Below are 24,910 nucleotides of genomic sequence, written 5' to 3' on the forward strand. Positions count from 1 at the left end.
GACCTCTGGGACCGCCAACGATCATCACCATAGAGGAGCCACGCTGCAGTACCAGTCACACGTTCAGACAGCTACTGTTCCTGTGTAAACAATTAAGGAGGTGCGGAGCTCGCAGGAGCACCATGGCATTTCTATTGTGCTATCCAGCAGTGGTCCCGGAGGTCCAACTCAGAGCCCCACCGATCCCAGGGAACCGTTCGATGAAGCTAAAGGCGTCTTAGAGCTGCTCATCTTCTCAAAGCAGAGAGTAAGTGTTAATGGAATGGTTACATTTTTGGCAATATTGTTTTTTGTCTGTAACCGTCAATTGACAAATAAATGGGGTGCATACAAGAAGGGTCACAAAACAACACGGCCGTTGGGAAGAGAATACGCTGGCTTTATGTGAGCTGTGACTTGAGTGTTACGTGTTCATACCCAATGCGCGTCTCTGGATTAGTTTTCTTACAAAAGCTGGAATTCTTACACAGGTATTAATCAGCGTGGAAATATAATACACGAGGGCTTGGTTAAGTGTGACTGCTTCATTCAGCATGAAATTCTGGCAAAGATCCTTATACCACAAATAAAACAAGGGTCAAAAATTCACTTGGGCTGCATCTGTAAATATAGGCGATTTGTGCCGAGCAGCAAGTGTGTTTCTAAGCCCGTAATCCGTCTTCTATTGTGTGAGAGATCGGTCACCTCGCCGGGAACATTCCTTATATAATGAATAATTCATCGTGTATTTAAATGTACAATTTAATCCCATTCAGGTGTGCCTTCAGTCAACGGAGGGCCTGTTCCTGCGTTCTCTTCACAAAGTCTAATGTTTGGATCTAGTTCCTTAATGTTAATGATGGTGGATCTGAATTTCTAGAAGGTTTGTCAACTTTTTTTTTTTTTTTTCTGTCGGTTTTGAACATCGATCCCTAGTTTTTTTATTTTGTTCCAAAGAGGAAAATTTTTGTAAATTTAAACTATTGTTACAGTTCAGGTAGTGAACCCCAGTTACCACAACCGGCTTGGCAGCACAACTGTGGGGTGCATTGTTCAAGGGTTCGCACCATTCACTTAATTTCCATTGGCGCTTACAATAGTCTCAATGTGCAAATGCCACTTTCAGTAGTCAAAATCGCGATTGCAGATATGATAAAAAATCTTGATCATACACTACCTGCAAATCGCTGTGCGTAAATGCATTTTTTTTGACGGTCTGGCAGGTAAACCACTCGCTAGACTATGGTGCCCTTCCTCTGTACCTTGTGACTACATTTACAATAACATCGCAATGTCGGGAATCGCCACATGTAAAAGCACGTCGTTTATTTATTTTTTTCGAAACCAGTAACAAATAGTGAGGAGACCAAGCTAGTCTTCCTCGGTAGTAGCTACAACTAGGGTTGCACGATGCATCGAAATATCGATGCTGTTTCGATGCCATGCACCCTCAAACTGTTCAATACCGTTAATTCATGTATTTGAATGTAGTCAGAGCGTGGCTACGGCTGTGTAATACAGCCATTGCTCTCTCCTGACAACAAGTGTGCGTGCGCGGTCAGCATGATGTGATGCAGCTGGCAATGCACTAATGAGCACATCAAAGAAACCTCTGATCGCCACCGTTATTCTCTTGAATGCTGCATTTAAAGCTGACCGCAGCATTCAGGGGGAAAATGAGAAGGAGGATGCCTCTTAGATCGCTTCACAGGGAATCCCTGTGATGCGATTGAGGGACATACCATATATGGGCGGACAATTCAGGGTACATTGAAGGACCCAGGGCTGTCTAGTCATATTTCCTGTTAGGGCATACTGCCTGTGTATTATCAGTACATAGATAGATATATTCCAGTACATAAAATGCTAAAAAGAAAAAAGTTAAATAAAAAAAAAAAATAGATGCACATTTTTTACAATCAACGTTATAATTAAAGTCTCAATACATAAAATATACACACATTCGGTATAGTCGTGACCGTAATAACCTGCACAACAAATTTATAGCGTCATTTATGATGTGTACGCTGCACAAATTTTTTTAATAAAAACGTCTTTCTTTCACTTAGGGCTTATTCAGACGAACGTAGAATACGTCCGTGCAACGCGTGTGATTTTCATGCGCCTCGCACGGACCTATGTTATTCAATGGGGCCGTTCAGACTGTCCGTGATTTTCACGCAGCGTATGTCCGCTACGTAAAACTCACGACATGTCCTATATTTGCCAATTTTTCACGCATCACGCACCCATTGAAGTCAAAATCCGCGCACAGCACACGGAAGCACTACAGTAGTCAAAACTATGAATGAAAACAGAAAAGCACCACGTGTTTTTCTGTTTACAAACAGTGTCATAATGATGGCGGCTGCGCGAAAATCACGGCGCTGCTATGGACCTTTTGCGCGCGCGCAAAACGCACACGCTCGTGTGAATCCGGCCTTATTGTGAGGCACGAGGTGTGATTAATTTAACTTCCATGTGCCTCACATTAAGGGTATGTTCACAGACAAACACAAAAACTTCTGAAAATACGGAGCTGTTTTCAAGGGAAAACGGCTCCTGATTTTCAGACGTTTTTTGAGCAACTCGTGTTTTTCGCTGCATTTTTTACGGACGTTTTTGAAGCGGTTTTCAATAGTCTATGAAAAATGGCTCCAAAAACGTCCCAAGAAGTGACCTGCACATCTTTTTCTCGCCCATTTTTCAAAACGGCCACGTGAAAAAACGGCCCGTCGGAACAGAACGACGTTTTTCCCATTGCAATCAATGGGCAGATGTTTGGAGGCGTTCTACTTCCGGTTTTTCGTCCGTTTACGGGCCGAAAAATGGTCGAAAATAGGCTGTGTGAACATACCCTAATAGTAATTAACCCCATCATGTACCTCACACACTAACCTAAGGTTGTCCATTATGACTAAGAAACATGATGGGGTTAATTTCTATTACTGTGCGGAAACTGAAGGTTCCAAAAACCATGACATCTTGTGCCTCATCAGAAAATGCAAGGACTTCTTCTTTTTTATTATTATTTATTATTATTGTTGGCCAAGTATCATTTTGGTATTGAGAATCGCAATACTACACAAAGTATCGGTATCGAAGTCCAAATTCTGGTATCGTGGCAACCCTAGCTGCAACTCCACAGTCGTGAGCAGAGACGAGGTCAGACGTTGCCAGTGGTTGCAGTGAAATGATGCCCCCTATCTATGTAAACTATGAAAGATACTCCTTAAAGGGTAACTAAACTTTTAAAAAAAACTTTTGACTTGTCAAAAGTTTTGATCGGATGAGTGCTGTGTCGCTTTGTTTCTGATCAGCTTTGCTCGGAGCGGTGTACTGGCTCAATTGAAAGTCTATAGTCTGTACACCAATCGCTGGGGACCGATCAGCAGATGAACGAGCAAACGCTCCATCATCTGCTGGACATATAGTTTTAAAAAAGTTAAATATTATCGTTGTCGGCAGCACATCTACCTGTGTAAACAGGAAGACGCGCTGCCGACATGATAATAATGTTACTCCGATCGCTCGTCCCCATACGACTGCACATCCCCATCCATAGCTCTGTGTGACAGGAGCAAACAAGCTGCGATCAATAATGTCTCGTTGATCGGCGCTCGCTGTATCGGCCGCTTATCGGCCGGTGTAAAAGGGCCTTAGAGTCCACTCATGGTAGACCAGTGACTTGGGCTCGTTACTATAGTTGGCTGAATATCCAGGTGGATGCCTATGGTAGAGGAGTGATTGGCACCTCTAGGTCACCCTTCTTGTAAGGAAAAGGATAGAAATTTACTAGTAAAATCCATCTCGGTCCCAAGTGCAGAGATTCGAAGATTTTTAACAGCCCCATAAGTATCTGAATAGAACATTCTAGTATCTATAGGCAGTTTTAGGTGCGGTTGAATATTTCCAACGCAGATCTTTCTTCATATCCTGTGAGTTCGCCGTGGATTTTATTTTACACATGTGAATGGGGTTTTGTGGAATCCACTCAGAAAACCTGCAACAAATCTGCCATGTCAGAAACTGTAGACCAAGGTCGCGTTCAGACAGATCATTATAGATTTGTGCAGCTGATGGTTCCATTCTTGCTAATGGGCTGGAGCTCTATTATCACTTTTACTGGAAAGACTGTGGATTTCTGAAACCCTGTCCAAACTCTGGGACTATATTACTTATATACATAGGTGCTTGGACAACCAGAAGAAACTGATGCAGTTCTCGATATCCAAATTAATACTAAAAACTTCTTCCAGCTTTCCGTACTTATTGAAAAGTTCTGGTGTTTTGTGTTTTCACTCTGCTACTGTAAGTGGATGGAAAGTCACACTATCTGAGCTGTCGATTGTGCTTAGTTAGCATAGATATCAATAGAAACAAGCTCTGCTGCGTTGGACGAGTGCCACTGCCGTCAGCTAACCCCACTGTTGCACAGGAATGCTGCCGGGGCCGACATCCGAGACTTTTTCTTCCAGGCATATTAGCAAGAGACTGAAAGCATCTCGCTTACTGTCAGGTGCGCACAATGACTGGCTTGTTGGAAGAAAGGTAGGAAACGGTCACTTTATGGTTGGTGGCTTAACTAATTTTCCAGTGGAGGGCATGAGATGTAATCAGGCTTCTCATTAAGGTGACCCCATTTCTAGCTCTCCTTGTAATGATGTTATAGGAGCCCCTGAGAGATGTATGGGCTCTGTTGAAGAAGGAGCAGGTTAAGTGGGGACAGATTTCCCGTAGGACTTTTGTAGTTGGAGAATACATGTCAGATCATTTCTAGTATGGACGGTGTTTGCTACGTACTTAAGATATTCGATAGTTATACAAAAATATCCTTAAAGGGATTGTCTCACTATGATAACCCCGTTCCCTATGACCCGAGAGGGCATATGGACATCCTAAAGTGCCCTCCCACTCATCATGACCGCCTCTTTTTATAATGAAGCTGGTCCGTCGATCAGCTGATTGACGAGTCCGGCTTCTGAAACCCACGATGAAAAGCTTTTGCTGGTCCGATAATGTATTTTGTAGGCCTGAGATATGGAAATTAGATTGTGAGCCTCATTGGTGATTGAATAGATTGTGCACAGTGCTGTGGAATATAATGGTGAATAACTGAATTGTTTGGTTATAAGGGTTAACGTTAACTCGCTTATTGCAAAATGTGGTCACCAGGTGGGACCCAATCCTGATGACTTTTAACCTCTTGTCCATTAATCGTGATACTAACTGAGCCCCCTGGCAAGCAGCAGGAACCCAAACACCAGCTCTTGATCTCCTGTCTATTGTTCTTGCTGAGTGTGATCTTCCACGTGGGACCATTTGTCAGACATTCAGATTTATGACCCCTAACTGCACGGCCGCTTGTGGCCAAGTAAACCGGACATTTATAAAGGAATCCGGACGCTGGACTTGTGCACCTTCAGGCAGAAGCAATTATTCATCGATAAATGGAGTGTATTGACCCTGCTCACTTGTGACACCCGAGATTTATTTGCACTTATCTATTTAAATGCTTTCTGTCTTACACAACTTTTTACATGTTATAGTTATGGGGGCCTGGGTGCTGAGGCCTCCAACGATTGATAGAACAATCGGGCTAGGGCACTGTGCCCATTTGGCTCCCCACCGAGAGCGGAGTGCAGGCAGTATATTGCCTGTATTCAGCTCTGAGGGGAGCCAATAGTGCAATCCCTTTATTCTAGAAATTGGTTGTGGTTTCTATAACATGTGCAAAATGTTAGTGAGCCATGAAATACGGTTCAAAATAAATATGGCTGCAAACCTCAACATTCAAAGAATGAAAAGGGCAACCTAGGTGGCAATGCCCCCTAACCCCACCTAATTCCTGTCTATGCACGCCCAAATCTGCCAACTGTGCAGGGAAAAAAAACGTAAAGGGGATGCAGCACTAAAACAGCGCTGCGGCCCCTTTATTTTTAGTATTGAAGGCATACAGAGGTTTTGTGTTTTTTATAATAGAGGTAAACAGTGCCACGCACATTAGCAGTGAGCCCCATTGTGCCACCAACAGTAGCAGTGAGCCCCGTTGTGCCACGCACAGTAATAGTGCTTCCCACACAGTGGTAGTGCCCCCTTAAAGTAGTTATGCCCTTTTAGTGCCTCCCCAGATGGAAATGGTTCCCTTTTAAAATAATAAAATTATTACTCGCCTCGCCCCGTTTCCATGAAGCGCGGATCATTCTCCATTCCTCCTTTTGGCCTGTGCAGTCCGGGGTCGGAAAGGTGCGATGAAGTGATCACTATGTACTTTGTCGAGCTGTCGATGGCAGGGGACAGAGAGGGAATAGTGGAGCAGGGATCTGACGGCTCCCTACTCCACCATCTTATTCAATTGTATTTGTGTCCTCAGGACCATGTGCACAGCGGTATATGCGACACTTGTCCCTGGTCAGCAGGACAGTGCCCGAAATTTAGGACTGTCCCACTGAATCTGGCATGGTGGGAGGGCATGTGGCTGTGCTTAATCTTAATTTTTTTAAAGCTCCGTATCTGCCAGTATTTCACTCTTTAGAGCATCTTCATATTTCTACCGTGGTAAAACACTGATAAATACTGGCTTAATATATCCCCCCCCCAAAAAAAAACCTGACACACTAGTCAGACCTGAATCATTGAAGTTACACTATTTTAGGCCCCAAGCACATGACCGTAGAATTCATTTCTATTGACCACAGACACCTTCCCATATATTTGCGGGAAGGTGTCCGGGCCGTTAAAAGCCTCCGCAAAAGATAGGACATGTCCTACCTTTTAGCTTTTTACAGAACGTGCTCCCATACTTTGTATGTGAGCATGGGACGAAAATACGGGTCGCTGGCCGTGGCCGTAATCGCAGACCGTAATTACGGCCACGGACGCGTGCATGAGGCCCAAGTCTATTAAGACTGAAAAAATTTGAGCACCTTCATGTTTCTGTCTCCACCATTGATTCCGTATTCAGACTCTGAATATATTAAAACAGGCATTTCAAACACCAGTCTTAAACTTTTACATCAGCGAAATTTGTGCATGATGTATTGAGGTGCCCACAAAATTTGGCACATCTTCGGCTGTCTGTGCGACAGAAATTCAAATCCATTGCTGGCTATGAGCATGCGTAGATTTGTGACTTAAAGAGGCTCTGTCACCAGATTTTGCAACGCCTATCTGCTATTGCAGCAGATAGGCGCTGCAATGTAGATTACAGTAACGTTTTTATTTCCAAAAAACGAGCATTTTTGGCCACGTTATGACCATTTTTGTATTTATGCAAATGAGGCTTGCAAAAGTCCAAGTGGGTGTGTTTAAAAGTAAAAGTCCAAGTGGGCGTGTATTATGTGCGTACATCGGGGCGTGTTTACTACTTTTACTAGCTGGGCGCTCTGATGAGAAGTATCATCCACTTCTCTTCAGAACGCCCAGCTTCTGGCAGTGCAGACACACAGCGTGTTCTCGAGAGATCACGCTGTGACGTCACTTCCCCAGGTCCTGCATCGTGTCGGACGAGCGAGGACACATCGGCACCAGAGGCTACAGTTGATTCTGCAGCAGCATCGGCGTTTGCAGGTAAGTCGATGTAGCTACTTACCTGCAAACGCTGATGCTGCTACAGAATCAACTGTAGCCTCTGGTGCCGATGTGGCCGACACGATGCAGGACCTGGGGCAGGAAGTGAGTGACGTCACAGCGTGATCTCTCGAGAACACGGCTGTGTCTGCACTGCCAGAAGCTGGGCGTTGTGAAGAGAAGTGGATGATACTTCTATGCACAACGCCCAGCTAGTAAAAGTAGTAAAAACGCCCCGATGTAACACACATAATACACGCCCACTTGGACTTTTACTTTAAACACGCCCACTTGGACTTTTGCAAGCCTCATTTGCATAAATACAAAAATGGTCATAACTTGGCCAAAAATGCTCGTTTTTTAAAAATAAAAACGTTACTGTAATCTACATTGCAGCGCCGATCTGCTGCAATAGCAGATAGGGGTTGCAAAATCTGGTGACCGAGCCTCTTTAACCACCTTCAGATTCCAACGTAAATTATTGTTAATCTGTCGTTCGCAGCGAAACCACACCCCTTTAAGTCGTGGCGAGGAGAAATAAAAGTAGCAAATCTTAGTGCATCTATGGCATGCACCAAAATGTGCAACTTTTTTACACCACAGAACATGCATAGACATTTCGATATACCCTCCAACCCACCCATTATTTTTTTTTTGCAATTACGGGCATGTAAACTCCTTACACTTAAACAGCAACGATTCATTGTATGTAATACTTTGAAGAAGAGTCGGAGATGCCCTGCGTCTTCTGGCCTTTGGCAGTGACCTTATCTTGACTCTGCTTTGTCTTGACCAGTTATGACCACTTTGAACCTGTCCTAGTTTCGACTTGTATCATGATTGAAAATTCCTGCAGGCCATACATTGCGTTCACTTGTGTTCACTGCAAAGGGATTATTACAATATGTGAAATGGATATCTATCTATCTCTCTATCTATAGCTATCTCGCACACTATCACACCTATATAAGCTTGTTGGATATCCTATTCCAAAACCATGGGCATTTAATATGTACTTGGGCCTCTTTTCCGGCTAGAACAGTCTCCACTCTCTTGGGAAGATTTTGGGGTGTGTCTTTGGGAATTTTTGCCCATTCAGCCAAAGGAGCATTTGTGAGATCAAGACTGATGTTGGACAAGTCTCTCAATTGGCATTCCAATTCATCCCAAAGTTTGTAGGATATGTAATGGCGGCAGTATTTGTTGTCCCCTATCTTTTCCAAAATCAAATACAATTAAAGTGACCCTCCACATTTTAAATATGATGGTGTATGTTGAGTAATATTACTTGGTGCCCTCCAGTTGTGCCCCTCTACTGTGGATCTCCCGTTTTAGGGTTCCCACTGTGTCCCAAAACTACTTCAGTGTTTCTTAGACTGGGTCTGAGCCACTCCCACTGTACTTGGATTGGCCAGAGCTGTTCACATGAGCAGTTCTGTCAATCCGTGAACATAGGGAGTGTCTTTGACTTGTCTGAGGCGCTGTGGCCGTTTTGAAAAACAGAGGAGACCCTAAAACGGCGGATCCATGGCAGAGGGGCGCAACTGGAGGGCACCAGGTAATAAAACTCCATATACCCCATGACATTTATAATTTTGTCCTGAATCCCGTAGGTTGCTTTAAAAGAAGGCTAAATAGCACCCCGCTGTCAGGAACCATGTTAATACACAGGAGTTGGGAAAGTATTACTTCGTACATAGGCATATTTACAACCCAGAAAGCTGGATTAGCCATATTGCTTTGAACCCAGATTTTCCAGAATCGGATACATTTAAGGAAAGGCTAAATAGAGTTTTTAACAGTAGAGGACGATTTAAGGAATTTATGTAATTTTTTTTATTTTTTTTCAATATTTTAATTTGAAATCTCTTTAAAAGGAATCTGTACATGTATAGAAGGACGGAGTTGTCTTTAAAGACGCTTTCCACTTTGTACAATCTCATTTTATTATAAGAGTTTCCTAACCATAAGCTAACCACATCCCGCTACTACCCCCAGAAATCATCCGTGATCTGTAAGGGAACCACAGAAATTGTTCTATTTCCCTACAGCGCCACCACAGGGATAATTAAGAATTACACAATTCCCATCCATTTGAAATTAATAGGCTGTCTGTAATCCACACATATCTAGGGTTTTCCATAGCAAGAGATGCATTTTGTAGCCGTTCACTAATAGAGGGGGGTCCTATATATTGCACTCTATTCTATTAGTTCCTTAATAGGGTGTTATAAAATGTGTCTTGTGTTTTTTTTTTTTTTCTTATATTCCAGACAACCCCTCTGTAAGAGCCAAGTATATGCTACTGTTCTATGCTATATCGGTACTATCTCTCCTACTGTAGTCCATGATTTTGGCCATAATTCTGGGCGCCAGACATAAGAATGTAACGCAGTGCAGGTTGTCTATGTTGGTCACTGAAACCGCAAGTCTCTCTATTTGCGTATAAGTGTTTGCCTCACTTGGTGGGGGTGGGTTTTGGGTATTTTTAAGTCTCGTTTGAGGGAGTTCCATTTGCATTCTTTCTCAGTCCTATTTACACAATTTTTTCCATCGTTCTCAATCAATAGAGGAAGCGGCAGATCTTTTATTCTGAGGCTTTTGTATCGTCCTGTTCCTGTTATAAATGTTTATTGCTTCCTATAGAACTGAATTGGGTGACTCACTTAACTGATTATGTCCTCTGGCAGCTGTAGTGCTACAGACCCTTTCATGCAGATGTAGCAGTGCTGACTTTGGCACTGATTGAGATTTCAGGACATGATATCTGTATTTTTACATAGGCCTGCAGGCGAACCTACTCCATGATCTTAACTCGCCGTAGAATACCAGTGAAGTGGTCACAAAGATTTAAAGGGGGTGTCTGATTTGGACACCCCCTTTCTATATTGCATCTCCCCCGTATTGTAGGGGGATTTCACAGCTGGGGCTGTTATTGCTGGGGGAATGCATGAAGAACTATATTGTGTCAAATGAAATCAATGGACGTCCATTGATATTAATGACATTCGCTTTTCTCCAGAATAGAGAACCATACACTTGCTTCGGGTCTCTGCCCTGACTTAGGCCCATGACTTATTCCTTGAAGTCCGGGCCTGAAGATGGCCCTTTCCCGTGATGGGGGATTACCCAGTACCCACCCGTTGATTTGGTGTTTCCTGTTCACAACGTCACAGTGAAGTACAATTATATACAACTTGACTGCTCTCTCATTTAGCATCATGAAGGTAATAACCCACAATTTGCAAATCAGAGGAGCCATAATATTGTGAAGCACACCAGAACCCCTTCTATGCTGGTTAACACTCTCCATAAAGCATCACTGAACCCCACAGATCATCTATACAACATGTCAGAATATGTTGTTTTTGTTTTTTTTTGTACATTCCCATTGCAGTTTATTTAATAGGGCCTTTACAGAGCTGCATTGCGTGTCTGTTTCATCTGCTTATTACTTACTGAGAATGGGAACAGATCTCTGCATTTCTACACCGTATATATATACAGCGATTTAAACTTTCAATGATCAACACTGAGTTTAAACTTTTGCTCCTTTTTTTTTTTAATCCGTGCCCTACAGGTGTTTGTTTTATGTCATGTTGTGATATTGGCTGTTATCGCACATTATTTAATGGTCTTGTAATAAGCCAACAAATAACAGGACGTGAAGAAGCCAATTACACTTTATTCGTTAACCGTACTTTACATCTATACACGCGTTCATGATGACAGGTGATCGCTCCCATGTATCGTCGTGTCTCCATATGATATGTGAACTGCTATTATCATATGTCTGTCACATGCAGACTGGGACTTTATGGGGCAGATTTCCTTTTCCATTTGTTAACGTTTCAGTCAAGGTATGTTCACACGCTTAACAAAATACGGAGCTGTTTTCAAGGGAAAACCGCTCCTGATTTTCAGCCGTTTTTTTTAATTAGCGTTTTTTGCGGCATTTTTTATGGCCGTTTTTGGAGCGTTTTTTCTATTGAATCAATGAAAAACTGCTCAAGAAGTGACATGCACTTCTTTTTACGGGGCGTTATTTGAAAATGAGGCGTAAAATAACGCCCTGTCGGAACAGAACGCCATATTTCCCATTGAAATCATTGGGCAGATGTTTATAGGCGTTCTGCTTCCGATTTTTCAGCAGTTTTTCGAGACGTTTACGGCCCGAAAACGGCTTAAAATAGCCCGGGTGAACATACCCGAACAATAAAGTTAATCTGTCCTCTTACATTGCACTCCTGTTTTAAGATCCGCATAGTATGAGGACAGGAATATTATTTTTTATGAATGTATTACCCAGAAGTTTTACTCAGGCAGGTAAGGAGGTATTCCGGTTTCAGCAGATGTTGTTCTATGTATAGTATAAAGTTATACAAATTTCCAATATACCATCTATATAATTTCCTCACGGGTTTCAAGATCTCTGCTTGCTGTCGTTCAGTGGGAACCTTCGTTGTTTTCTGCTAGTTGATAAAAATATGTCATGCTCATGTGGTGATCAGGTGCATGCATGGTGCGTTACAAGAAACAGCTCTTATATCTGTACTGTAAGGGCCCTTTTACACGGGCCAATTTTTGGGCAAACTAGTATTCACAGAACCCTTGTTCCCAGCCGATGAAGGAGCAAACGTTCAGGGAGACGCGCTGCCGAGATGATGGAAATGTATGGGGACGAATGATCGCCATACATAGTTCCTTGTGAAAGGAGAAAATGAGCGCCAATCAATGGGCTGTCTCGTTGATTGGCGCTCGTTGTTATGGCCAAACTTTAAAGGATCATGCTCACGACCACTTCTGTTTTGCGGATCACAAAACACGGATCCTAGTGGTTTCTGTGTGCTGTCCATTTTTGTGGACCCATACACCAGAAGAGGTGAGACTGACCGCAAATACGGCCAAGAATAGGACCTGTTCTATATTTTTCAGAACAAACACAGGGATTCCCCCAAAAAATATGATGTATGCATGACCCCAATGAAATGTATGGTTCAGTATGCTATACGCAAAAAAAACTGATATGACACTGAAGAAATCAATGGTCGTGTGCATGAGCCTTAAACGGACCATACACTTTAGATAGCAGCTATTTCTCCTGACTCCCCGATACACGCGCATGCTCGGGAGGGCTCCTCTGGTATCCACTAACGAACAAAAGGATCGGGCATGTTGAAATGCAACATGCCCAACCCTTTCCTCCACCGACATCTGCCACCAGGCGAGAGTCAGGACGCGGCCGTACACAAGATCATTGGCCGAGATGAATCTAATGTGCATTGCCAGCTTCGTGCCCAAGGGACCTAGACTTGTAGGCTCTTGCATAAGTATTGGACCCCTCTGCAGACACCACCTGTTCAGACATAGCAGCAGGTTTAAAATGAGAAATGCAAGCACCGCCAATGTAGAGCCTAAACCTTATAAATCCCCTATAGGTGGAGTAACACTTAGAAAGCAATCCCAAGCTAGATAATAAATGAATTACTTTGCTTGCTAAGTAATAACCAATGAAGCAATGATAGAAATGTTTATTTATTCTAATCTCGTGTATTGTTCTCGGGTAATCGGATAATTCCTTGTAGTTTTAAGGACGCCAGCGCTCCAGGCTCACACCCAGTGTTCAGACTTATGTATATTAAAATATGACTCAGGCAGGATTTACAAACACTATAATTAATTCTTCAAAAGCGCAGGTTATTATGGCTGATGAACCAAAGTTTACCAGTTAATGCTAAAACCGCATACCATTGTGACATCTGCCTGTTAAATGTATGGATCGACATGGTCCGTTACTTACTATTGTCACATTTGGCTCTCCAGACATACCTGTTTTAGTGAATACTCTGTGTTTTGACGTTCCTCTGTTTATTCCTCCTGGAAATGTATGAATAAATTGACAACTGCGTGTTACTAGGGCCCACCTTTAGGGTAATGCAACCGAAGGGGACGCCTCAGCCTGGAACTTAATATAATATTTAAAGCAGTATTATGTTGACATTGTATAGCACGGTTTGCAATGTCTTTATGTTGCGGTTATGTGGTCACTGTATGTTAGTATTATTTGAGCACTGTATGGTGGTATTTACATTGTGTGGCACTGCTTCTGCACTGTATATTATTTTTGCAGTGTATGGTGGTGGCATTGTATAACACTGTTATGTAGGCAAGTGTTTAGAAGTGTTACTTGGCCAACATATCTGACCATACTGTATGGCGCTTATAATTAGACACTGGTATAGTTATTTATATACTACTGGGTGGACGCAAAGAATTGTGCCATTTTCCTTGTGTGGTTTTTACAGGATAATGGAAGAATGACTTATTTACCGATTACAGGGGAGGCTAGAAGTGGTTTCCGCCATCTAAAGTTGGCAGTAGGCCGGTGGTTCTGGCCTAGCCGGTACTAATACTGGGAGGCCGGTAAAAGTAAAGTGCCATTGTTTTAGCATAATAAAACCGTGCGTGCGCAGTCAGGTTACTTTTTACGTGGGTCATTCCATTCGCGGTGGAAAAATTCAGCGCAATCTGCCTGTGGATTTTGCTTCAAATCCATGGTGAATTTGCATCAAAAGCCGCACGTGGATTTTGCAGCGGATTACATGGCAGGTCAATTTCCACACAAAAAGATCCTACAGCAAGGACATTTGCTCAAATTTCATCAACATAGTTTGCACAGAAAATCTGTAGCATCTCTGCTATATGTGAACTTATCGTGTGCTGGTTATCTGGTGGTTGTTTTTTTTTCTTTTGCTGTGATTTGTGCAAAATCACGAAATAAAAACTCCACAAAACAGGCATGTGTAAAAATACCCTAAACTTGGCCGGTATCTTTGACTGGTGGCAACCCAAATTTGTGTTCAAGGGCACCTCCTGTATCACAACATGTTCCATATTCTGGGCATTTGGCCAGCAAAGCTGTCCCGTGTTTCTTTGAATGAGCTTTTGCGTATATAAGTCTCCACTATCGCAATTCTTTGTTACGGCATGTTGGACACACCACCCCCCGTAACACTATGGCCCAACGCAAAGAGTACCACTCGACCGGCAGGTAAGTATATGATCGACCTCATTTATTTCCTAAACTGCTGTGGTAAAATGAATCTGAGCATGGATTGGTTGCTATGAGCAAGAAGGACAGTCTTAGGGTATGTTCACACACAGTGGTTTCAGACATAATTCGGGCGTTTTACGCCTCAAATTACGCCTGAAAAAACACCCAAAATATGCTTACAAACCTCGGCCCATTCCTTTCAATGGGAATTACGATGTTCTGTTCCCACAAGCCTTTATTTTAGGCGTCGCTGTCAAAATACGGCACATAAAATGACGGCTCGTCAAAAGAAGTGCAGGACACTTCTTGGGACGTTTTTGGAGGCGTTTTTCATTGACTCCATTGAAAAACAGTCCCAAAAAACGACCGTAAATTACGCCGCGAAAAACTCGAGTTGTTACAAAAATGTTTGACAATCGGGAGCTGTTTTCGTCTTAAAACAGCTCCGTATTTTCAGACGGTTTTGGTCACTGCGTGTGAACATACCCTTACTGTAAGACGGTTTTGATGAATTAAGCCCGATATTATCCTGTACAAACCACCCAAGGAAAACGGGTCTGATTTTCATGGCCCATCCTTTATATGAGCATTTACTAGAATGTACCGCACAGTCCTGACAATGGGTGTTACCATTCCCCTTGTCAATGGGGTCTGTCCTTATACAGTTTGGACCCTGTCCAATCAATGCTGATCGTGCTCCACATAGGACTCGTATAAGGCTCCACATAGGACTCGTATAAGGCTCCACATAGGACTCGTATAAGGCTCCACATAGGACTCGTATAAGGCTCCACATAGGACTCGTATAAGGCTCCACATAGGACTCGTATAAGGCTCCACATAGGACTCGTATAAGGCTCCACATAGGACACGTATAAGGCTCCACATAGGACACGTATAAGGCTCATATTGAAGTAAGAGAAAAAACGGGATAAACGGCGCTGCTTGTAAAGGTACGGTTTATTAGAAGGATGCTACGCGTTTCGGCGCCGGACCGGCGTCTTCATCAGGCATGTCGCAGGGTTAAAAACCACATGTATATATACCAAATACCATAGGGTAAATTACAAACTGATTGGACCAGTTCAGACCAGCCTCCTGGCCAAAAACCGCCAAAAACAGCAGGTCAAAGTTCAGAAGTTGATACAAATAAAGAGAGAGAAAAAAATAAATAAATAAATAAAAAAAATAAAAAAATAAAAAAAAAAATAAAAAAGGGAAATGCAATATGCAAACATATAACAAGGAAATAACAATATATGACTAGGATGATTAGATAAAAGACATGGATCACAAATCAGAGTGAACTACCAGCTAGTTTACGATAACAGAAATAAAAAATATATATAATTATAATAACAAACATTGCTGAAGTACATACGTGATGGTAGTTTAAGAAAAGGGCAGCGGCCGTTGTATGTTGCCAGGAAACACATACACAATACAATCCGGAAGAGGTAAAGCGGTCTCAATGGAACGCATGGTGGAACGTTGTCAGGGAAACCACTGACAACAAAAATCCCGGAAGTGAAGCACAGTGATACGCATAATGGACCGCAGATACGGGCGATATGCTGGGATTATAAAAACAGGATTTACCTGATTAATACAGTAATGAATTACAATAGAAGATTTAGAAGGACATAATAAAGGACCTAACCCGGGGACATATAGACAATTAGGACGGCAATACCAGATACAATAGCCGAAGAAATTCAATATTGATTTAGACATGCACGAACTATAAATAATAATTAATAATATTATTATAGAGCGTAAAGAAATATATATATATATATATATATATATATATATATATATATATATATATAAAAATATATGCCTGATGAAGACGTCGGTCCGGCGCCGAAACGCGTAGCATCCTTCTAATAAACCGTACCTTTACAAGCAGCGCCGTTTATCCCGTTTTTTCTCTTACTTCAATACGTATAAGGCTCCACATAGGACTCGTATAAGGCTCCACATAGGACTCGTATAAGGCTCCACATAGGACTCGTATAAGGCTCCACATAGGACTCGTATAAGGCTCCACATAGGACTCGTATAAGGCTCCACATAGGACTCGTATAAGGCTCCACATAGGACTCGTATAATGCTCCACATAGGACTCGTATAAGGCTCCACATAGGACTCGTGTAAGGCTCCACATAGGACTCGTGTAAGGCTCCACATAGGACTCGTGTAAGGCTCCACATAGGACTCGTGTAAGGCTCCACATAGGACTCGTGTAAGGCTCCACATAGGACTCGTGTAAGGCTCCACATAGGACTCGTGTAAGGCTCCACATAGGGCTCGTGTAAGGCTCCACATAGGACACGTGTAAGGCTCCACATAGGACTCGTATAAGGCTCCACATAGGACTCGTGTAAGGCTCCACATAGGACTCGTGTAAGGCTCCACATAGGACTCGTGTAAGGCTCCACATAGGACTCGTGTAAGGCTCCACATAGGACTCGTGTAAGGCTCCACATAGGACTCGTGCAAGGCTCCACATAGGACTCGTGCAAGGCTCCACATAGGACTCGTGCAAGGCTCCACATAGGACTCGTGTAAGGCTCCACATAGGACTCGTGTAAGGCTCCACATAGGACTCGTGTAAGGCTCCACATAGGACTCGTATAAGGCTCCACATAGGACTCGTATAAGGCTCCACATAGGACACGTATAAGGCATTCATATACCATCACAATACACTTAGATTAAACATTACTTTGTTTATTTAACACGCCCGTTGTTGGTTGGTAATAACTTTACAAGATAGTTTGCCTTATCTGCAGGTATGTTTGACTTGGCAACGCTCCACCAAAGTGATTTTGCCGGTCCTCACTGTTCAAATTAACACCTTGATGTTAATGGTGGATTGTAATTGCTTTTCATTACTAGTCCTTCTCAATGAATTAGAATATCATCAAAAAGTACATTTATTTCAGTAATTCAGTTCAGAAAGTGTCTCTCATAATTTCTATACATTCATTACACAGCGGGATCGATTTCCAGCATTTTTTTCTTTTAATGTTGATGATTATGGTAACAATTAATGAAAACCCAAAATGTAGTGTCTCAGAAAATTAGAATATTATATAAGCCCAATTTCAAAAATGATTTTTAATACCGAAATGTTGGCCTACTGAGAAGTATGTCCAGTATCTGCCCTCAATACTTGGTCGGGGCTCCTTTTGCATGAATTACTGCATCAATGCAGCCTGGCATGGGGGCGATCAGCCTGTGGCACTGCTGATGTGGTATCAATGCAGCGTGGCATGGAGATGATCAGCCTGTGGCACTGCTGAGGTGTGATCAATGCGGCGTGGCATGGAGGCGATCAGCCTGTGGCACTGCTGATGTGGTATCAATGCAGCGTGGCATGGCGGCGATCAGCCTGTGGCACTGCTGAGGTGTTATCAATGCGGCGTGGCATGGAGGCGATCAGCCTGTGGCACTGCTGAGGTGTTATCAATGTGGCGTGGCATGGGGGCGATCAGCCTGTGGCACTGCTGAGGTGTTATGGAAACCCAGGTTGCTTTGATAGCGGCCTTCAGCTCGTCTGCATTGTTGGGTCTGGTGTGTCATCTTCCTCTTGACAATACCCTATAGATTCTCTATGGGGTTTAGGTCAGGCGAGTTTGCAGGCCAATCAAGCGCAGTGATACTGCGGTTATTACACCAGGTATTGGTACTTTTGACAGTGTGGGCAGGTGCCAAGTCCTGCTGGAAAATGAAATCCGCATCTCCGTAAGGCTAGTCTCGCTCATGCAAAAGGAGCCCTGACCAAGTATTGAGGGCAGATACTGGACATACTTTTCAGTAGGACAACATTTCGGTATTAAAAATCATTTTTGAAATTGGATTATAATGTTCACATTTTCTGAGACACTAAATTTTGGGTTTTCATTAACTCTTACCATAATCCTCAACATTAAAAGAAAACAATGCTGGAAATAGATCACACTGTGTGTAATGAATCTATAGAATATTTCACTTTCTGAATTGAATTACTGAAATAAATTAACGTTTTGATGATATTCTAATTCATTGAGAAGGACTAGTATATTATATGGTTTCTAAAAGGTATCCTGGCCTTCACTTAGGTCCACACATATATTGGAGGATTCCCTGAGAGCGTGGTCTTTTGGCTAAAGCTTTCTGCCATCCGCTAATCAGGGATAGCTGATTGCACATTCCATACCAGCAAACCTGACCATGACTCCGATTCTGTGCAACCAAGAAAATTTAACAAATTTTTCCAACCAATGGAACAGATTTCTATTAAAACAGTTGACAATTTACCATGTACACGCGTAGCGCATCTATATGAGTGTTCATTATCGATTGACAATGGTAAATAAGCTGCTATGTGAGAGCCGCTTCTGGGGGTAGGGGCAGATTTACTAATCTAACCTTTCATCTGCTGTTAACATCTAGGCAGCAAACTGAGGGGAAAAGACCAGCGATTTCTGCGGGAGATATGGAAACCACTTGGTGCGTTCAGAAATGCTACTCCTAGGCATCTATGTGAGGATGTAATTTTTGGGTCCCAAATTCTGCGCTAATTAATTTCTTAATATATCTTAGTAGTGTTTGGAGCTCTAAAGCTTCTGTATAGGCATAGTTACAGGGGTTATCCGGTAAGATAAAATTGATGGGCTTTCCTTAGGATAGGCTATCGATATCTGATCGGTGGGGGTCTGACTCTCGGCACCCACAACGATCAGCGGCTGTGGCGCTCTAGTAAGCACTGCATCCCCCTTCGTACCTTAAGGCCCTATTACACCGGCCGGTGCAACGAGCGTCAATCGAGACCGCTCGTTGATCGGCGCTCGTTTGCTCCTGTCACAAGAAGCCATGTATGGGGAAGAGCGCTCGTTACTCCGATCGCTCGTCCCCGTACATTATTATAATGTGGCATGGGGTTTCCCTGTTTAGACGGGGAGATGTGCTGCTGACAACGATAATGTTTTCGTTCTTTAAAACGATACGATCAGCAGATGAACTAGCGTTTACTCGTTCATCTGCTGATCGCTGCCCTGTTTACACAGGGTAATTATCGGCAACAAGCGTTATATGAACGCTCGTCTGCCCAATAATTGCCCAGTGTAAAAGGACCTTTACACTGCTCCACACTGTACAATGTCATCACACTTGTAACGGCAGAACACAGTATTACAACTTCCTCCCATTATCTTGGCCACTGTCCATTCAAACAACTGATCGGAGGAGAGGCCATTCATTTTATTTCACAGACCACTTTAAATGAAATTACAAAATTCTGACGCCATTCATCTGCCACTAGAAAGAGCTGAAGAGCTTACTGCATACTGTTATTGAGTTCAATGAATATCCAATATGCAGTAAGCTGCTAAGCTCCTCCTAGTGGTTGCTGCAGGCAGCGAGAATTTTATTATTTAAAGGGATTTTCACACATATCCTTAGGATATGCCAGAAATATCTGATAAATGCAGGTCCCACCTCTAAGCCTCAAACCTACCTCTAGGCCGGGGCCCCCCCTACCTTGTGCCGCTGGGCTATGGCTACTGATTGACAAGGTGGCCGGGTTTTCTGGAAATAGCCGAGCACGTTTTGCTACGCTTTTTCCGGAACTCGTATAGAAGCAAGTGGGAGTTACGGAAAGAGCTCAGCACAGTGAGCAATGCTGTTTCCGAAACTCGGGTGCTATGCTACGTCCTTAAAACCCCGACCACCTCCCCAGTCAGTGGCAGGAGCGCAGCGGCAGAAGGTTGAAGCCTTGTTTTAGTGATGGGTGCGGGTTCCAGAGGTGGGACCCACATCTATTGGACAATTATGGCATATCCTGTAAATATGCCATCAATTTCCGAGGTGGGAATACCTCCTTGATTATGTGTCTATGTTGGGAATTTGGAGCTCTGTGTCCACGAACCAGAGAGAAAATTTTGGACTTATTTAGCGGAAAAATAAATAAAATAGATGGTGTTCAAAGGAGGACATTAACGTTAAAATGCCAATAGACCAGTGATCGCTTGGTCCCCCCTCCACTGATTCCGGAGTTCCGTGTGCCCCTTCTGTAGAGGAAAGGTGGGGGCACATGCCCAGGCCCTCTCCATTATAATCTATGAGAGAACCGGAAATAGCCAATCATGCTCTCTTTCTGTAACTCAGAATTGACAGGTGTCCCACTGGTTAGAGTAGACCCTCATTGATCAAACATTTATGGCATTTCCTGTTTGTGGTTGGAAAACCCCTTTAACCCAGCTGCTTGTACTATTTGCATGTATAGTGAGCACCCTTTAAGGTCCTGGGTTGGAGTTCTGAGATAATACCTATATCTATTATCAGCATTTTAAGTGCATATACTATGACAACCATTTGAATTGCACTTAAGTGGAATTAACACATACTTTATCCAGCACATAGGACCTGTGAAGAGTATAATCGAGTGCAGGGAACTGATTAATTGTGGAGTGATAATGCGTTTCCTGTTCTGAGCCGTATTTGCACAGCTGGGATCTCTGGCTGATACATTGATTGTGGTGGAGAACAGGGTGTGGTGGTTGGAGTAGCGGCAGTGTATGAGGACACCGATAGGAACAGGTAGGTAGACGTAACCAACTTCCTCTGCAAGAATGGGGAATCCGTTCCAGTATTGGGAGTCTTGTACCATTTAGGGATTCTTTACCTATATATAACATGGGTAAGGCCCAGGTTTTATCTTTCTACACCCAAGATCAATCAACTGTATTAGAACACATCCCAGAACCCAATACGCCTAGAAATATTCTGCTGACCTTAATCCTATGCACAAGAATCGGGCCATGTATCTGATGATTTTCTTGTATGTAGGAAAACCTTGTGCAATCCTTCTTTCCTCCATAAAAAATGAACAAATCTAAACCTGAGCCCTCAGGTAACATGAGGATGGGTAGACTTTTCCAACGACCATTGGTATTTGGGCATTCTAGAGTTAGTTTTCCACTGCCAGCTCCTGGTCAGCTTGTTTTGCTGTTAACCATTGTTTTGCCCCTCCAGCGACTGTAATCTTCATGACCTGTACCCAGGCTGCTGCCAAGGCACTGTAAGGTGTGTCCAGAGAAGGCACAAGAATTCATTACCATCTCGCTTCGATGAGTTTTCTTGGCTACAGATCTCCTGTGAGGTGAATCTCATGTTGAGTTCATGCTTTGGCTCAGAAGCTCCTGGGGTTTTTGGAATAAGAGCTGCAGCATGAGAAGCAATTCATGTATGGAGAGTAAATTATTCTCATTAATGGGTCGGTCGTGTCATGTCATAGAACTGTGCGAAAGCTACTTAACCGTAACCGGAATCCTAAGAAAATGGACCTCATTTATGAAAAATAGATTGGTTGCAATGTTAACATATCAAGTTGCTGTTTTTACTTTGCTACAATCTTATTGGCTGCCAGGGACAGCAACAGCACTGGTTTTTTTTTTTCTTAACTTTTGTTTTTTGTTTTTTTTTTGGGAATGGTCAGAATGTCCACTATCATTTAATCCAGCAATGTTTTCCATGGTATAAGTTCATCAGCTATGTATATAATTATTTATATAGATCATAATAATAATACAGGTGCTTGTGATCTCTTACCATGAAAAGTATCAGAAGTGTAACATGAGGCTCCGGGTGTGACTGCTACCTCTGCAATAAAGTTTAAAATATTTTTCTGACTGAAGGCCCAGGTTTTCATTGGTTGAAATGTATTGTTTGGTGTAGAAAAAAATCCCATCATGTCTTGGAATGGACATAAATTTCTTATTCTATTTACCTAACTGGGGTCAGCTTTCTCTTGTGCTCATTGTCGCCCCCTGCTGTGTAATGGATTTCATATGAATGGCCAAGAGGAATGTGGCAAAGAGAGCGATTAATATATTTCTGTTTCAGGAAACGGTTGAAACTTTCTAACTATTCATAAAATCGCATACTGCCCTCTACAGGATAGGAGGATTTAGTGTACTTTTTCTTAAAGGCTACATGTAGACAAAGCGTTTTTTATCTGATACAGTGGGAAAAAAAATATTAGGCCAATCTTAATAGATAAAAAGGCATTTTTCCTTTTAAACAAAGCGTTGTTTTGTTTTTTTTAGTACGTTTTTAGATCTAACCGATTTTACATTCGCAACTTACCGCAACATAGTTCAATAGATGAAATCGGATTGTTATATTTTGCTATCATAATAATTTCTCATAAAGGCTACCCCTTTTTAAAAAGAAGCTGACACTTTGATCAGTTGTTATCGCCGGAGGAAGCCATGGCCTGCTGGCCGCTACAGAAGTAATGTTGCATAAATGTCCGATAGATGTGGGTCTCACCTCTGGGATCCGCATCTATCTCGAGAGCGGGGCCCCCTGACCCCCTTCCTACCTTCTATTGCTTTGGCTGCTTTCTGGCCACTAACTGACCAGGTGGTCGGGAGTATGGAAACAGTCGAGCTCGCTGAGCAACACTTTCCGTAAATCCGTTAGAAGTGAATGGACATTATGGAAACGGTGTGGCACAGCGAGCCCGGCTATTTACGTACTCGCGACCACTACCTCAGTCAGTGGCCGGAGAGCATCCAGAGCAATAGAAGGTAGGACCAGGGTCAGGGGACCCATTTTCGAGATCGTTGCGGGTCCCAGAGGTGTTAACCGGATCTATCAGACATTTTAAAGAGGTTCTGTCACGAGTTTAGTAATTCCCGATCTCCTAGCTAATCGAATAGGCGGCGTCACACTGATAATGCTAGTGAAAATTGTGTCCCAAAACATTCATTTAAAAAAAGTTATGAGCTTTTTTTCTAAATATGCAAATGAGCCTATACTAGACAAGTGGGCGTCAACACCAGTGATTCTCCTGAGGTGGAGCCTCCTCCCAGCCTCTGACCCTGTCCAATCAGCATCAAGCTGCTTCACACAGGGAGAGAGACTGAGGCTGGAGGGAGGGGGATCACTTCAAATATTGGACAACGTCATACAGAAAACATTACACCGCCCAGAGTGAAAAGAACGAGTCACCTCCCATTTGGCAAGTATAACCAAATTAGCATGTTTAGAAAAATGCACATAACTTTGCAAATAAACATTTTTAATAATAAAAAAAAAATACTGTAGTTATCAGCATCACAGCGCCTATTAGATTAGTTAGGAGATAGGGAATTAATAAGCTGGTGACAGATCCTCTTTAAAACATGTATTGTGGATATGCCATAAATGTCCAAGACCGGAAAACCCCCTATAATGGCCGTCTATGTAATGCATGGACACGCCTGGTCCGCCAGAGTGGTAGCGGCTCTTCAAGTTCCTCCTTGTAATGAATGATTAGGAAGTCAGGCTGACGGCTCTTATACTGACACAGTGGGCAATAAGGGCAAAGTCTTCAGTTGTATAATGTGGAGGAGAACCTAATATCTATTTTGTTAATTTGATCTGATTTTTGTCGGTGTCACTTATTCTCATACAATTGGACACAGTTGACTGCAGGGCGACTATTGTATTTTTTTTATGAATCCCAGTGGCCACTGAATTCCTGTGAAAGACCTGCTGATTAACCTGGCACCGTATCAAGGTGTCATGGGTTCAGCTTCCTGTAATACTCCCGCTGACCAAACCGGAACACCCAGGTTATTTGTTTGAGATCTGCTGTCTGGGTTCAGTAAGCAGAAAATCTAACAATATATGGGCAGCTCCGAAAAAACAATGGCAGGCCATGCTCGACTGGCTGCTCCAAGAAGGAATGTGGAACCATGGGACATTCTTCTTCATACAGTCAGTGTTACATTGTGGCATTCTGCGAGATACTATTAACTGGGGAAACTCTAGTAATATCAAACCAGTTGGTGCATGTGTCAGAAACATAAATAGCTACTGTGCCAAATGCCGATCATGGTGACGGACATTGTATGTGAATATAACTCGGAGAGGACGCAATATGTTCTGCTAAGGGCACGGAGCATTAGTCCTGGGCCATACAGACTGTTTTTGGGTGTGTTGTTTTCGTTTTGTTTTTTTAACCTGCTGAGGCCGAATATAATGTTAGCCTACATCCACAGTTTGCAATGGTGTTATGGAAAAAGATGCAGCAACTACCTTTTAAAAGTGCAACTCGGTCCCAAAATAATTATATATTTAAATATATTTAAAAAAAAAAAAGAAATATATTGAAAAATGCTTGATAAAGGTCCCATAGCAGGATGGAAACGTTGCAGCTTGTGCTGGCTTAATAAACCACCATTGTGTGTATGTGTGTGTATATATATATATTTTTTATTTATTTATTTATTAGGGCTGGGCAATTATGACCTAAATCAAAATCATTAT

The 24,910-nt window shown here is 42.7% G+C and overlaps 1 protein-coding gene across 2 annotated transcripts in view; it reads left to right on the top strand.

Moving 5' to 3' along the window:
• LYPD6B (LY6/PLAUR domain containing 6B) overlaps positions 1-24,910 on the top strand; it is a 51,520-nt gene that overhangs the window by 18,329 nt on the left and 8,281 nt on the right. Inside the window, exon 1 of one of the 2 annotated variants that reach the window (XM_075829270.1) lies at positions 4,394-4,530. The exons of the other annotated variant lie outside the window; for it this stretch is intronic. The gene's annotated coding sequence lies outside the window, so the exon portion shown is untranslated. Of the gene's footprint in view, positions 1-4,393; positions 4,531-24,910 lie in introns of those variants that run through there. 2 annotated transcript variants of the gene reach the window in all.

This window comes from Rhinoderma darwinii, chromosome 6 (assembly GCF_050947455.1).
Source record: "Rhinoderma darwinii isolate aRhiDar2 chromosome 6, aRhiDar2.hap1, whole genome shotgun sequence".
Lineage (NCBI taxonomy): Eukaryota > Metazoa > Chordata > Amphibia > Anura > Rhinodermatidae > Rhinoderma > Rhinoderma darwinii.